Genomic DNA, 14,629 nt, shown 5'->3' with positions numbered 1-14,629 from the left:
ACCTAAGACAAACTTAAAATATTTTTTTCTTAGCTTTCTGTTTTAATTAGTTTAGGCTGCTGATATCTGACTTAGGTCTTAGCACGACATTTCTATTTTAAAAAATAATTTATTTATTGGTCTGATGTGGTATCATTTTCTGAAAAAGGGGTGCGGGTTGGAGTCCACCTTTCACCCCCTTTTTTGTTTTTTTTGATGAGGCACCCATAAGGGCAGAACTTCGACTCTGCAGGAAATTTAATGTTTTTAATTGTTGATTCAATGTTGCATGACTCTGTGTTTTTGTGTTTAATGATGTAAAACACTTTGAAATGCCTTGCTGCTGAAATGTGCCATACAAATAAAATTTGATAGATTGATTGATTGAACATTTTAATTGTAGGAATTGATTAGCTTTAAGCTATTCCTCAAAATAAATAATTGCCTTAGATATATCACTGTCTGTGTTTAAGCTTCTCTAAAGTAAATTGCTATATTAATTAGATTATGATTTGTCCAAATATGATTGTGAATTGTTTTTTATCCACTTTTTGGGTGTGTTTTTCTTCATTTTCAGTTTTCGTTCGGAAGCGTTTTACTTCGAAAGTGAGCAGCCGGAACTTCCGGCGGTAACTCCTGTGTACGTGACGCAGCTTCTCCTGCCTCCGGGGAGTTTAGTGAAAGGAGGAGGAGGAGGAGGAAGAAGAAAAGCTCTGCTCCCGTCTCATTTCAAAGCTCCTGGAAGGAGAACCAGTTGGACGTGAGCTCCTCTTCTTCTGGACTCTTTTTCGGTCGCAGCGGACTCGGACATGTAGATTTAGCCGAGTTTCAGGGGGACGAAGGAAAGAAAAAGAAGTAAAAATCTCGGTTTTTTAATTAATTTATTTTTTGTCGTGGGAATGTCGTTCAACTGAAACTTCAGGAGACACTTTCAAGGATTCATTTCGGCCCGAATCGCTTTCCTCACAGCAGGATGTGAATTTGGAAACTTTTCCGGGAGCCGCCAACCACCGGGAGTTTATTTGAAGCGCATTTTCTGGAATATCGTGAGGAAAAGGCGGCGTGTGGATTCAGAGGTTGGTCCGTCTTCTGTCACTTTCAGCCGCTGCTGTCAAGACTGACAGACAAGTTTCCCTCATTTTTTAAAACTACGTTTAAAGCTCCAGGGAGAATTTAAAGAGAGTAAAAGCTTTATTTTAAGAGCTCTGACTATTAAACGTGTTTGGATAATCTGAATTCTGACCTAAAATAAGATGCTGTATGAAGTATTGATTCATCAGTTAGCTGTAATGGCTACAGCTGCTAAAATCATTATTGGAGCAGAAAAAAAGCTTAAGAATGGGTCAAAATGTTGTTTATTGTGTTGAATCCAGATGTTTCTGCTTCTTTGACTCCAAATGTTATATAAACTGTGAATTTTGTCCTCATCTTGTGAGTTTGGACTAAAATAGACTCCGAGCTGCTTATTGAGAAACATCTGCAGCATGTTTAGACTCTGCTTTGCTGGTATTATGACTAACAGGAAGATCCAACCAGTCCAGCGTGCAGTTTGAGGATTTATTATCCTGCTCAGCTCTATTATAAAACTTTTGACAGGGGGCTTGGCTTGGAGCAGATACAGGAAGTGCTTCACATTTTTGGACTGTTTGGTTGCAAACTAAACCCTTAGCAGAAGAAAAAAAAGAGGAAAAATAACAGTTGCATAATCTGAATCTGCAGGACTGCTGGGTCATCATCAGTGATCAACCCAATGATGCCAAGTTTTCCTTTAATGTCTTCAAATCTTTTGAAACTTATCCAGAAACTTCCAGCAGGAAGGAAGGTGACTTCATTACTGATTCATTTTCTAGTGAAGTGTTGCTTTATCCTTACATAAATCAACATTCTTGTGACGTGAGCGGTAAGTTAGTCCAACCAGAACCTGCTGTGGTGAAAACTTCGTTAATGATTCAAAGCTAAACAGATCCAAACTCGCCTTGACGCTGGATTTACAGGAATCATGTGGGATGTTTGTAAGTTTGGACGGATCGCACAGCGTTTCATCATTCTGATCTTTCCCAGTGTTGCGTGTCGAAGCCGTTTATGAAAGCTGCCGACCTCGATGATGAACTCTGTGGACTGTACTATAATAGATTAGTCAAGACAGATCAAAGGGCTTTACATTATAAAAACACAATAACCAATTATGGAACAAACAATCACAATTACACTTAGTCAAATTCCATCATCACTGGCAGCTCTAACCAGCTGGGTTTTTAGCCTTGATGTAAAGGAACTCAGCGTTTCAACTGTTTTGCAGTTTTCTGGAAGTTTGTTCCAGATTTGTGGTTGTAGAAGCTGAATGGTGCTTTTCCATGTTTGGTCCTGGTTCTGGTTCTGGTTCTGTTCTGCATCCCCACCAGAAGACCTGAGAGGTCTGGAAGGTTGATACAACAGCAGCAGATCTTTAGCTGTTCAGTGATTCATAAACTAACAGAAGTATCTTGACGTTTATTCTCTGAGCTACAGGGAGCCACTGAAAACACTGTTGCAGTAATCAGTGCGACAAAAGATAAACGATGAGTTTCTCTAGATCTTGCTGTTCTTCAGGTGATAGAAGGCTGGCTTTGTAACCGTATTTATGTGTTTCTGAAGGCTCAGATCTGAGTTCAGATTTCAGCCTGATCTGTAGTTTACCCTGTAATAACTGAAGCTGTGTGTGTTGACTCTCCGTCATTCTTTTTTAACAACTTCTGTTTCTGTCCATCTGAACAAAGTAATGACACACATTGACTTGTGATTGGATGGGTTCGGAGTCACCTGGTGACATCATAATATAGAGCTGTGCATCATCTGCACAGTATTAATCTGATTAATTGTTGTGGTCTGAGCTATTTAGATGTTAAGTAGAAGGGGGCCCAGGATTGGACTTTGGGGTACCCCACATGTGATTTCTGTCTGTACAAATAAGAAGTTACCTGTTGACACAAATGGGTATTTAGGTCAGACTGGAACCCGTCCAGTTCTGTCACCTAATAATGACTGAAGGACTCCGCTGAGGTCCAGCAGAACCAAGACAAGCCATTTATTCTCAGGAGGTTAGTTTTGTTTAACCTGAAGAATTAAACCAATCTTGTCTAAAAGTTTGCTTGAGTTTAGAGTCAGACCTTACGCTGATGATGTGATGGTTTTCTTGAGTTCTGAACTGTTGCAATGACTCATTCGTTCTCAGGAAAATGTCAGTCAGCCCTCCCAAAATAGATTTATTTCACAATTTTGTAAGTAAATTGGTTTAAAGGCAACGTATTTGCTGAGTCTGGGAAATTTCCAGCCTGTCGTGTTGAAAGAAAACCATTCTTGACCTCTGTTCCTCCATTTTCCAGCACCGTCTTGTAATGTAACTGAGTATGCTAATCAGAGCAAACATAATGAAATCCACCTACATTATCATATAAATATCCCCACTTACAACGTCTGTTTATACAGACGTACATTCATCACTTTCAGCTCTAGTTAGTAAAAGTTCACACGATAAAACACACTGTCCAGGAACAATGACGAGGTGGTTTTATCCGGTTTACAAGCTTTTTATACAGGAGGCTTTGTCAACCATGAAAGAAAATAGATCCTGGCAAATCTGTCTGATTATTAAACGTGGCTTAAGTAGAGGGTGGAGGTTCTGTTGGTTTGTTTATAAACTCAGCTGTCAGAAAATGTTGTCTACACTGTACGTGTTTCAGACTGAAACCTGTTTGGAGGAATGCTGCTGGTGGAGTCGCTCAAACAAACGTTTTGGTCACAGGAAGTTATGGTGGTGAGGTCAGAGTTGACTCAACCCGGCCTGAGAATATGATCTCATTTTAGTTTTCAGCAAAGTGAAAACTCTTTGCAATCACATCAATTCCTTTATGTTTTATGTCTGAATAATTCCATTTAATTGACCGATCGGGTATTTTGTTGATATAAATAAATATTTCATTTTAAACCCTTTTTGCTGATAAATTATTAAATTAATAGACATATGAGCTTAACAACAAAGGTGTTTATATATCCGCCATCTTTATCCCTTTATTAACTGGTTCCACTAAAGAACATTACTAGTTAATCAATTTGAACTATATTTAAAGTAGTAAGCCATTAATTAACAATTAATGGTAAGCTGATTAATTGTTGGACCCAAAAACAAATGAGAATAATTTATCAAATCAATCTTAAATATTTGCCACCTCCTGGTGTGTTTTGTTTGTCCAGCTGGTAATGAGCTGCTGTGAGCGCAGCAGTGATGGAGGACGGCCGTCTGGCTGATTGCCGATCTGGTCTGCCTCCTCTTTAGAAATGATAACATGTGAAACACCTGTGGCGCCGGTGTTCTGGGAGTTAGCTCGCAGTGACGCTGTGGGATGAACGTTGTGGGGGTAAATTGATGCGTTGGATTTAAAAAGGGTGTAATGACCGCAGCTTTAATTGCACGGCTCGGCGTTCGCCTCCGGTGGATGCGGTCCGGCTGGTCTGGTGATGAATCAGTGGCGTTCCTCCTGTCTCGGCTGCACTTTCCTCCCCATTCACGGATCACTTCACTAATTTTCTGCCATTCAAGCACAATTTAAGCAGCTTTGAGGGAATCCAGCATGGAAGTGAGGTGCATTGTGAAGCTGAGGCCCTGCTGAGGAGCTCAGATGGTGAGGCCGGTCTACATCACACATATAGACCGGTCCTGATTTTTCATCTCATTGTTCTCACTCTCCATTTCCAACAATGCAAAATATCCAAAGGGCTTCAAGTCCCAGTTTCTCTGTAATATTCATCTAAAGTCTTGGTGAGGAGGTTTGTTCTCAGAAAAGTTCAGAACTTTACTTTTTACTGTTACAGACTTTAATAAATTCAACTTTTGAGTAAGATCCATTTTTAGTGTTTATTGAAGGACAAAATCCCATGAAAATGACAAAAACTTTTCGACAGATTATAAACCGGTGTGAAGCTGTAAAGATCCAGTAACCAGTTGTGATGCAGAACCTTAAACTGCTGCGGCACAAGTTACCCAGCAGGCTGTTGCTAGGCAACCGAAGAGTGAGCCAGTTAGTTGATTCCAGTTTAGCTTAGCTAGCCGTGAGAGGTTGAGCAGCAACAGCATTTCCTCTGCCTACATCTCCCAGAATGCTGTGCGGTTCTGGACCTGAGTCCAGTGACTATTCTATTTATTGAATATTCCATCTGATAGTGTGTCTGTCTTGATACATATTGTTATTTATTGTCCACCATAGATTTAGCTTAAAATCTTTTCGGGTCTCCTCAGGTTTTCACAGTAAGTGACGGCGTGTTGCGTCTGCGGCGCTGCAGCTTATCTGTGAGTGAAGGACAAGGTTGTATGCTGACCTCCAAGTAAGGAAGTCAGGAATGCGCGGTTCTGGCAAATTCTATCTGGCGCCGGCGTTGTGAAGGGGAGAAATAATAACAGCACTGGTTCAGAGAGGATCCCCTGCTGTGCGTGCCACGATCTCCAGAAGCACAGCTGCAGCGATTAATTGCTCTGTCACTCAATCATTTAGTCATTAATGGCTATAAATTCCTTTATGGGCTCAGAGAAAAACACCTGAAACCAAACCCAGCTGGCTGACTCCTCAAACTTAGCAAGTATTTTTGTCTTATTTTCTACTGCAAATGTCTTAGTACACTTGCAATAAGACTAAACTAACTTACAAGTAACTTTCTAGCAAGATGGAAGATAAAATAAGATAAAACTGTTACAATGTCTGATTATTTCACTTGTAAGTTTGCAAAAATGTTTCATTAGCACCAGTGAAACTAGTACTTTTAAAAACATTTTATTAAGGAATTATTTACTTAAAACAAGCTTTTAGACTTTGCTGAAAATCTACTTTTCAGTTAGTTTTGTCTTATTTTAAGCATACTGAGATATTTTCACAAAATCGAGACCAAAAATAAGTGATAAGTTTTTTCTTGTTTTTTGCAGTGCATCTCATTTTCTGCAGCTGGTTCAGTTTGTTTTATTGGAGTCAGTTTGGGAACAGCAGAGCCTGGTCATCAATCAGATGCAAAACTGTACATTCACTGCAAAAACACAAAATAGTTCCATAGTTTTGTCTTAATTCAAGTGTACTAACTTGCAAGTAACTTTTCAGCAAGAAATATGAGCTTGTTTAAGGTCAATAATTCTTTAAAAGATTATTTCACTTCAAACATTTTTCCCATGTTGTAAGTGAAATAATCTGCCTGTGGAACTACAACTTTTCCTTATGAATATTAAATAATGACTTACTTAAACCAGCTCCTGTCTGTTGCTGAAAAGTTACTTGTAAGTTAGTTTTGTTTTATTTCAAGTGTACTGAGACATTTGCAGTAATTATTAGACCAGATTTTTGGTCAAACTTTTAGGTTTTTGCCTTGGTGTCATAATTTTCTGCAGCTGGTTTAAAGTTTGTTCTTTAGAACAAGAGAGACTCGTCGGTGACATTTTCAATTCAAATGCAAATCGTTATGTTTGAGCCTCCGCATTGTGACAAATCGTGAAATAATCTGTCGATTTAATGTCGTTCATTTCTGCGACTCTGCTGAAGGAGATTTCTGTGGTGGTTATGGAAGCAGTGCAGAGATGTAGACGTTCTGCTGATCGTTCCCTATTGTTTCCTTATTTCAGTCCGTCGGCCGCATTGTGATGCTCAGGGAGCGAGAGGGGAAAAATCCCATCAACACACCCCACATTGTCTTGTTGATGGAACAATTTGTACATCAGTTTTGTCAGCATCACGCTTTTGCAAAACTCCCAAGAGTGCAATGTCTGCAGTCTTCCAGCCGTGAGGCGTCATTTTATTTCACCCCAGACGGCCTTTAAGCTTCATCATCTTGACTGGCGATACATATGCACGCCGCTTGTAGCCACCTGTCACGCACTCAGCAGCAAAGCATGATGGATCCTCCTCCGCCGCCGAGTGAAGAGCGGCGAGCGCAGAAGGCCGTTTAGCAACCTGGGCGCCGTCTCCGTCTCTCCCCGTTAATTCAGCATCCCGTCAGTCAGAAGCGAGGCGCTGCACTCCAGAAAGACAGAGTAATCATTAAGTGAATAAAAGGCTCTGCTTGGTAAAGAATGGAAACATGAAAGGAGATGCAGAGACAAAAAGCAGTGGAGGAGGAGAACTACAATGCCCTTCAGTCGAATGATTCCAGCCAACTTCTATTTCCATTTCTCGTCATACAAAGGCTTTAATTACTGGCTGTTCCTGTTGTGTAGGTCTATTGTGTGGGTTTGTTGCAGAGGATCACAAGTTCAGCATGTAAAGAGATGGATCCATGTGAAGCTCCTGTCTGACGACGAGCTAAAAAAGACCAACAAGTTTCACGATCTTAGACGTTCAGTCTGGGGGAAAATCCCCAAAAAGGTTTTGAAAAAGAGTTTCTAAATTTGTGTTAATGTTGAAAAATATGTTTGAAAATACGTAAAAAAAATTAAGATGAAACAAACAAAAAAATGAACATAAAAAGAAGTTTTAAGATCTTATGTGTTCAATATGAAAAAAGTTTTAAATAAAAGAGGAACAAGTTTGTAACTAAATTAAAAATATAAATAAAATGTAAAAATTAAAAGGAAGTCAAGTTTTGTGATAAATGTTCAATAAGAAAAATTTGTAATGAAATAATTAAAAAACAAATTAAGTAGAATATATTTTATATTTAATTATTTAAAGTAAATAATAAAAAAATACTTCCAGCGTTATTTAACCAATGTCCAACCCAGTTCTCCTCAGGGTTCTGGTCACTTTAATTGATCAGAATCAGACGGATTATAAGTCATTTTAGTCCAAATCAAGAAATTTCATTCAGCCTCAACAAATCCCCCTGAACCGTTGTAAACAGGCTCCTAATTAAAGGAAAAGTTAATAAATTTCCCGTCTTCTTCGTTTTCTGCGTCCTGAGGGGCCAAACTGGCAGCGAACCACCAGAGGAAAGAGACGGTTTGTAGAAAATTAACCTGGAGGAGAGTTGCTGCTGCTGGGTGGAGGTTGCATCAGCATGAAGGTGGGTCGTTCGGATCTACTGCAGATGAAATCAGCCCCAAAACTTAAAGTTTAGATATTTATTTATAAAATAACAGAATCTAGTTTCTGTGGCTTCAGCCCAGCTGAACTGAAACAACATTTAGTGGTTTTACAATCAGCCGTGAAAAGAAAGTCAGATTAACAGATTATATGTTGGCTCAGCTGCAGAACCAGAGAACGAACGTGTTTCTATCAACAAGTGACCAAAGGTCGTGTTTGCAGAAGATGGAGCTGTGTGTGTGTGTGTGTGTGTGTGTGTGTGTGTGTGTGTGTGTGTGTGTGTGTGTGTGTGTGTGTGTGTGTCCTTGACTCCTTTCTGTTTGACGGCAGCATAAAAGCTCAGAAGCTCGTTCAGATTAGCTTCTGTTTTAACCCAGGTGTAAATCTTAGTTGTATTTTCTCCTGAAACAGAAATCAGAAAGATTTTTTACATTGTTTTGGAAAATATGGATCTTAAGCTACATATGCTAATAAGGTCATGCTAACGAAACTTCAGTTATGATAGCATGACTGTGGTTAAAAATGATTAATCTGCTACTGATTAGTTTGCATTTTCACAATCTTAAGACATTCTGCTAATATTACCATATTTTCATAATTAAAAATTCTTCCCCTCAGAGAAATGACAGCTACTTTTGGAACATATTTTCTGTCATTTCTAATCTTTCTTTTGGCTAAAATCAGAGGTTTCATTTTTAAATCCAGGTCATGCAGTAATCTGGCTGGGATGTGGAAAGTTTTCGGTTTCCAGTGGGAATGTCTGTGTTGAGGAAATCCTGGAACATCAATCTGGTCTCGGCGGCGGGTTTTCCTGCCGCTTCACATCTAAACTCTGAATTTCTGCACACCTGGACCGTTTGCTGACATCCCAACCTGACCTGCCATAAGATCTGGGGGAGTTGCACTTTTGCCAAAGTGAAACCCTGTGCGTGGCGTGAAGGGCATCAGGTCTGCATGGTTCTGGGCTCTTAAAGGTGACGAGGTCTGTGTGTGTGTGTGTGTGTGTGTGTGTGTGTGTGTGTGTGTGTGTGTGTGTGTGTGTGTGTGTGTGGGCTCTGATTAAAACCATGTGTCGCCTAATGACACGCCTGCAGGCTCTGCAGTTTGTGGGGAGGAAACGGCTCTGAAGGCGAGACGACCAAGAACTTATTCTCTAATTTTTAAGTTTTTATTGTTCAGGCTTTATTTTTTTTAAAAAGAAAATAAATTACAAATTACAGAAATTGCTTTCAAAAAGTGTCTTTTATTTCAGTCTTCCATTCTGTGAGTTGTATGACAGATTATCAGGACGAGAATAAAGTCACAATAGTAGCAGAATAAAGACGCAATTTTACCAGTAAAACCTTCTTAATATAGTGAAACTTTGGTGGAGTTATCAGGGTTTTATGTGACCGGCTCAGGTCAGAAATAAACACTAAACTGTTGGATTCAAAGTCCTGATAATTATTTAATGCTGATTTGTTAAAAATTAACACATTTATACCAAGTCTAAAGTATGAGACTTTGGAGTTATATTAAAGTTATTCTGATGCTCAACATTCCTGATTTAAATTTTAACATATACTTTGTACTTACTTTGATATAAGTACAAATAAAAAGGCTGAGTTTAGTGTTTGATCATGGCTTTTATCTGCCGCTCACTTCCTGTCAGAAATCAGCTGAGACTGTGGCGTTACGTTTCTGTCCATGTGGCGAAAGCAGCAGAAAACTTCCTCACATCGAGCTGCAATCAGTAGTTTTATCATCCATCTTTAAACTGGATGATAAATGTAAAAACTGTTATCATAAAGTAATTATTATACTTTAGTATAAGTTATACTCATCATTTACATTGTTGGTGGTTTTTTGGTTTGGCGTTCTCATAAATTTACTACTTTATTCTGATAATATTATGACTTTCTCTGGTAATTGAAAGAGAAAATCGGTTATAGATTTGAATTCAAAGTCCAAATAATTAGAAGTTGTATAACAAACAAGATGGCTGCCTTGGGTGTGCTGACTTCACTCTGAACTATGGAACCCCAAGGAGCGCATTGATGAGACAGTATCCAGATTTTACCAAAGTTCAATCTTCAAAAAGCAAATATTTGATGAATTGTTAGCCGATAATCGATTAATTGTGCGTTGCGACTGTGTTTTCCCGGCTGTTAGTCGAGGTGTGTGTTCTGCAACATTAAGAGCCTGCATGGTGGCCTGCGAGTGTGAATGCATGTCTGTGTGTGCAGCTTGTTTCACATGTGGTCTGCTTCCTCCCCAAACACTTGGTGGTGAAGTTTGCACACAGACACCAGCTGGAAAACGCGCTGCACGTTGATCTGGCCGCGGGCTGACCTCGCGACCGCAGGAAACCCCAACCACATTCCTCTCCTCCTCCGCTCCTTCAGGAATCATCTTCTCTCATGTCGGGTTTCTTCGTTTCTGATCATCTCTCGGTCATTTAGAGCTCATTCAAATGACAGAGAATGAGCAACGAATGAACGGCTCAACCAAGACCATTCATTCATTGGCCTTGGTTGAGCAGAGTGGATCAGAAATGGTAATCATTATGAGAGACAAAGCATTCAGATTTTAAATTGGTTGTTTTATAAGTTTATAACTTTGTAGGGAGCCATTCTACAAAATTCACATTTTGCATGTTTTGTTCTTCCATTTTGGTTTTTGCTGCTTTTAAAAACAGCCTGAGCACTTAAAAACATCACCCAGTTATGGTTTTTCACATCTGGAAAACGAGCCATTTCAAAAACCTTCCAAATCAGCAGGCACTGCCGTTACCTAGCAACCCCAGCAGAGTTCCGTCCGTTACTTAGCAACCCATGTGGAGCTCCAGCATGTTTGGTCAGCTAGTTTTACAGCTGTATTCACTGTATAATAGTGTTTTGTTGACTTTCCATCCAGAAACCACTTGCTACATTCTTGCTGGTTGTGTAGGAGGCTCCACTTCTGCTTTTCAAAGATGTATGGTTGTGTGATACACCCTGTTTTTTTTAAAATAAGATGGATTTTTTTCAGTCTTGTGACGCCCCCGCTGGATGCCAGACTTCCTCGTTGTATCTTTAATGTCATTAGATCAGATGAAGTGTTGTGACTTTGGATCCGTTGGCCTACTTCATGTTGTCAGACAGGTTCTTGGTTCTGGGCGTGGCTACGTGGCAAATTAAACTATGTAAGTGTTTTTTTACCGGTTGCTTTGTAGACCTTTTTCCTTGTCATAAATGACTCATTATATTCAGATCCGTCATGAGGTAAGGGAGTTGATTCTCTTTTGAACATTGATTTTCGTTTTGGACAAACTGGGATCAAAGCCGGAGCTCCTTCAGGGCTGCAGCTCCTGGATGTTTTCCAGACTTTGTGAGCAGAAAGAGCCACACCTTGCTGTGTAAACAGCAACTGAAACTGGTTTATTATTCAACTATAGGGCTGTCATTGTCTGATCAGAGGGAACGTCTAACTGTAACCTGAGTGTGAGGCTTTGCTCTGATGCCCTCTGTAACGCTGCTGCCTGTCTTTAACTCTGGGATCCTCAGAGACGACTTCGTCTTTGTTTCGGTTCTGACCCATTTATGAAAGCTAACAGGATTACCCAGCTGTGTAGGAAACAAACAAAGTCTGTTTGCTTTGTGGTGAAGTCCTCCAGATCAGATTAGAAACACTTAGCCCTGAGCGATACGACTTCAAAATAAAAGCTGATTTTTTTTTTTCATTTTTAAATATTTTCAAAAAGTGTTTTTTAGTTTTATCAGTGGTACGATGGAGTTTTAGGACCAAGACACGAGAATTTCTGTTTACTTGTGAAAATATTGTCATAATAGCAGAAAAAAGATGCAATTTTACCAGAAACAGAAAACTTCGATAGTTGATGTCATCACTTCAGCCTCTGTGGCTCTTTCTTCGTAATAAACTCAGTTGTTTGCTTGACGTTTCAAAGTCCTGCTGTTGATGATAATTTGATGCTGATGTGGAGAAAAAACTGATTGCTTTATCTGCAAAACACAAGAATAGCTTAACAGGATGCCCAACATTCCTCCAAGTTCTCATAAGATTAGCGCTTCATCCTCCTGACATTACAACTTTATATTATGACTTTGTCGTATTATTACTCGTAATAAAAACTTATTCTGTAGCTTTTGACCTGAATTCAAAGTCCAAATAATTAGCAGCTGTAAAACAAGATGGCCGCCCTGTCCACGCTGATGTCATCATGAACCACGGAAACCCAACGAGCGCATTGGTTTAAAAAAATCTAGGTTTTTCAAAAAGTGTCGATCAAACCAATAAACTGATTTATCGTCTGTTTAACATCCTGAAGTTGTTTCTTTGGTGATTTTTTTCTGCCAGTTCCTGTCAGAAGTAGAACATGTCCTTGCAGATGCTCCTTGTTTCAGTTTTTCTTTCTGAAGTCACCCTCACACCCTGACTGCTTGGAGTCATTTTCTGGTTTGAGTCATGTTGGAGGCATCAGGTCACATGGCGCCATAACGGCAGCGCTGAGCCTTTGGTTGTGCGGTAAGCAGGCGTGTTGTGCAACAGCTGCTTACAGTGAGTATTTGTGCTGCGTTTCTGTGTTTAGTTTGCTTACAGTTCATGTTGTTCTCATTTCCTGTGAGTCGGATCCCTCTCGGCTTGGCTTCAAGCCTTCCTCTTTATTTCTGCTGCTTGGCTTCGTTCTTTTACCTCCTCAGGTTTCCTTGTTAGCCTTTTCTCAGGAACATTAAACAACAAGCTCACAAAGTCAGAGGCAGCTTTTCTCCTCTGCTTCTCTCAGCCACAAAGTTCCCTTTTCTAAAACTTGCTTATCTTTGCTGTTTAATTTAGTCTTTTAATTAGAAGAATATCTTCCATGTTGGGACGTTTCTCACTGGCTGCTATTTGGTCTGTTAACAAAAAAATAAAAATTTAAATCTTGTTTATGTTGAGTAAATTATTGAATGGCTGGCTAACTTTTATTTTTGAATATATAAATTCATTTATGTTTTGTCAATAAGCTGTATTTAAGTTGCTGCTATGGGCTACACTATTTCTTCTTTTTAATATTTTTAAAAGTAATTTTTATTAACCATACTTGCTCCCATTTGTACTCCAATTTCACTTTTTTTAATTAGCCTTTTTTGTGTTAATTTATTTTAACTAAATAAAAAATGGATAAATCTACTTTATTTAGTGATTGAAAATAATTTATCTAAAAGAAATGAATACAATTGGAACTAATACGAATTAAATAACATTGATTTAATTAAATAACATACAGTTATCAATTTCTTTATTTGATGGAAATAAATGAACACAAAAATTCAGATTGTATTTAATTACAAATTAATACCATAAAATTGAATAAAAATTTTAATTAAAAAGTCGAAATAACAAAAGTAATCAAAGTTAAATTTAAGTTAACAAATTAAATAAATGGAGACTCAACTATTAAAGTAGATTAAAATTAAAAAATAAACTAATTAATACTACTCAATAAAAAGACAGACTGCAGATTTGACAGGATTTTTCTAATATAACTAGAGAAATAAATTCTTTGACCCAGAGTAGCAAAACAAAGTAAAACTTTATAAAATGATAAATTCCCTAATAAACCAAAATTTGCAAACTGATGTCATAATTCAGCAATTAAAAAACTAATTTAATTTAATTTGTTTATTTAAATCTCTGAAAGATTTAAATAAACAAAAAGGGTTCAGTTTGTTTTCTTAATGGGGTTTTGTTGAGCGTTTATGAGCGGTCAGTATCTAACCTGCAGCTGATAAATCCGTTCATTAGTTTGTTGCTTCTGATCCAGTAACATTCAGCACATCTCCCTTCCAATCCCAGTTCTTCCAGCTCCTTTTACTGGTTACAGATGTAATCTGGAGTTTTCGCTTGAATGTGGATTTAACCCTTTGTCAACCTGAATCATAGTCTTCTTATTAATCTTCTTTATCAATAAAGATAGGGTAATAAAGTCAGATTTATTACCTGCACTTTTTCTTTTTAAATGCCAGAAAGAATAAATGAGTTTTTGAACTTGAATAAATCTTGATCCATCCTTGTGTTTGTTGTTTTTTTTCAGTCTTTATTCCTTTTATTCCTCTGTGTCCAAAACAAAGCAGTAAAATAAAGCTTTAGCAGTTTTTTGCTGCTAAATGAAACCAAATGTTGTTGTTTTTTCTGAGCAGCAGCAGCAGACTCCGGGTCGGGTTTTAATGCCCTGCTGTGAGTTGTGTCAGCAGTTTTCTGATTGTTGGTTTGTCTTTTTAGAGAGACTTTCTGTGTTGTGCATGAGGTAATTTTAGCTTCTCAGTGGGGATTCCTGGCAGAATTAAGAGCAGATCAGAGGGTTGTGGGAAGGTCAGGACATCAGTGCTCCGGTTCCGTCCATGTCCTACAGATATCCTGTCAGTGTGAATTAAAACCTCGTTTCCATGCAACTCGCCGTACGTGGGTTGAATAATTGGTTGCACATTTATTTGGTGAGATATGAGCGGATAAACATCCTGCAGCTGGGCTCCAGGAAACCAGGCGGCTGCAAACCGAAAAACTGAACTCAGCTGATGTTCAGGAGGAGTTGTAGTTCGGGGTTTTAAATTGTACTTTAGTTTTATTTTTTTTGTGAAGTAGTTTTTACAGTGAATTTCATA

General features: G+C 38.6%; 1 protein-coding gene across 1 annotated transcript in view; it reads left to right on the top strand.

Moving 5' to 3' along the window:
- Nucleotides 1–645: 645 nt before the first annotated feature.
- Nucleotides 646–14,629, top strand: part of LOC106922715 (plexin-B2-like) — a 120,976-nt gene continuing 106,992 nt past the window's right edge. The window contains exon 1 of the mRNA XM_088003291.1: nucleotides 646–1,055. The gene's annotated coding sequence lies outside the window, so the exon portion shown is untranslated. The remainder of the gene's footprint in view (nucleotides 1,056–14,629) is intronic.

This window comes from Poecilia mexicana, unplaced genomic scaffold (genome assembly GCF_051168715.1).
Source record: "Poecilia mexicana isolate PSO_F unplaced genomic scaffold, ASM5116871v1 scaffold_23, whole genome shotgun sequence".
In the NCBI taxonomy this organism is placed as follows: Eukaryota; Metazoa; Chordata; class Actinopteri; order Cyprinodontiformes; family Poeciliidae; genus Poecilia; species Poecilia mexicana.
This window is presented reverse-complemented; position numbering and strand designations above follow the sequence as displayed.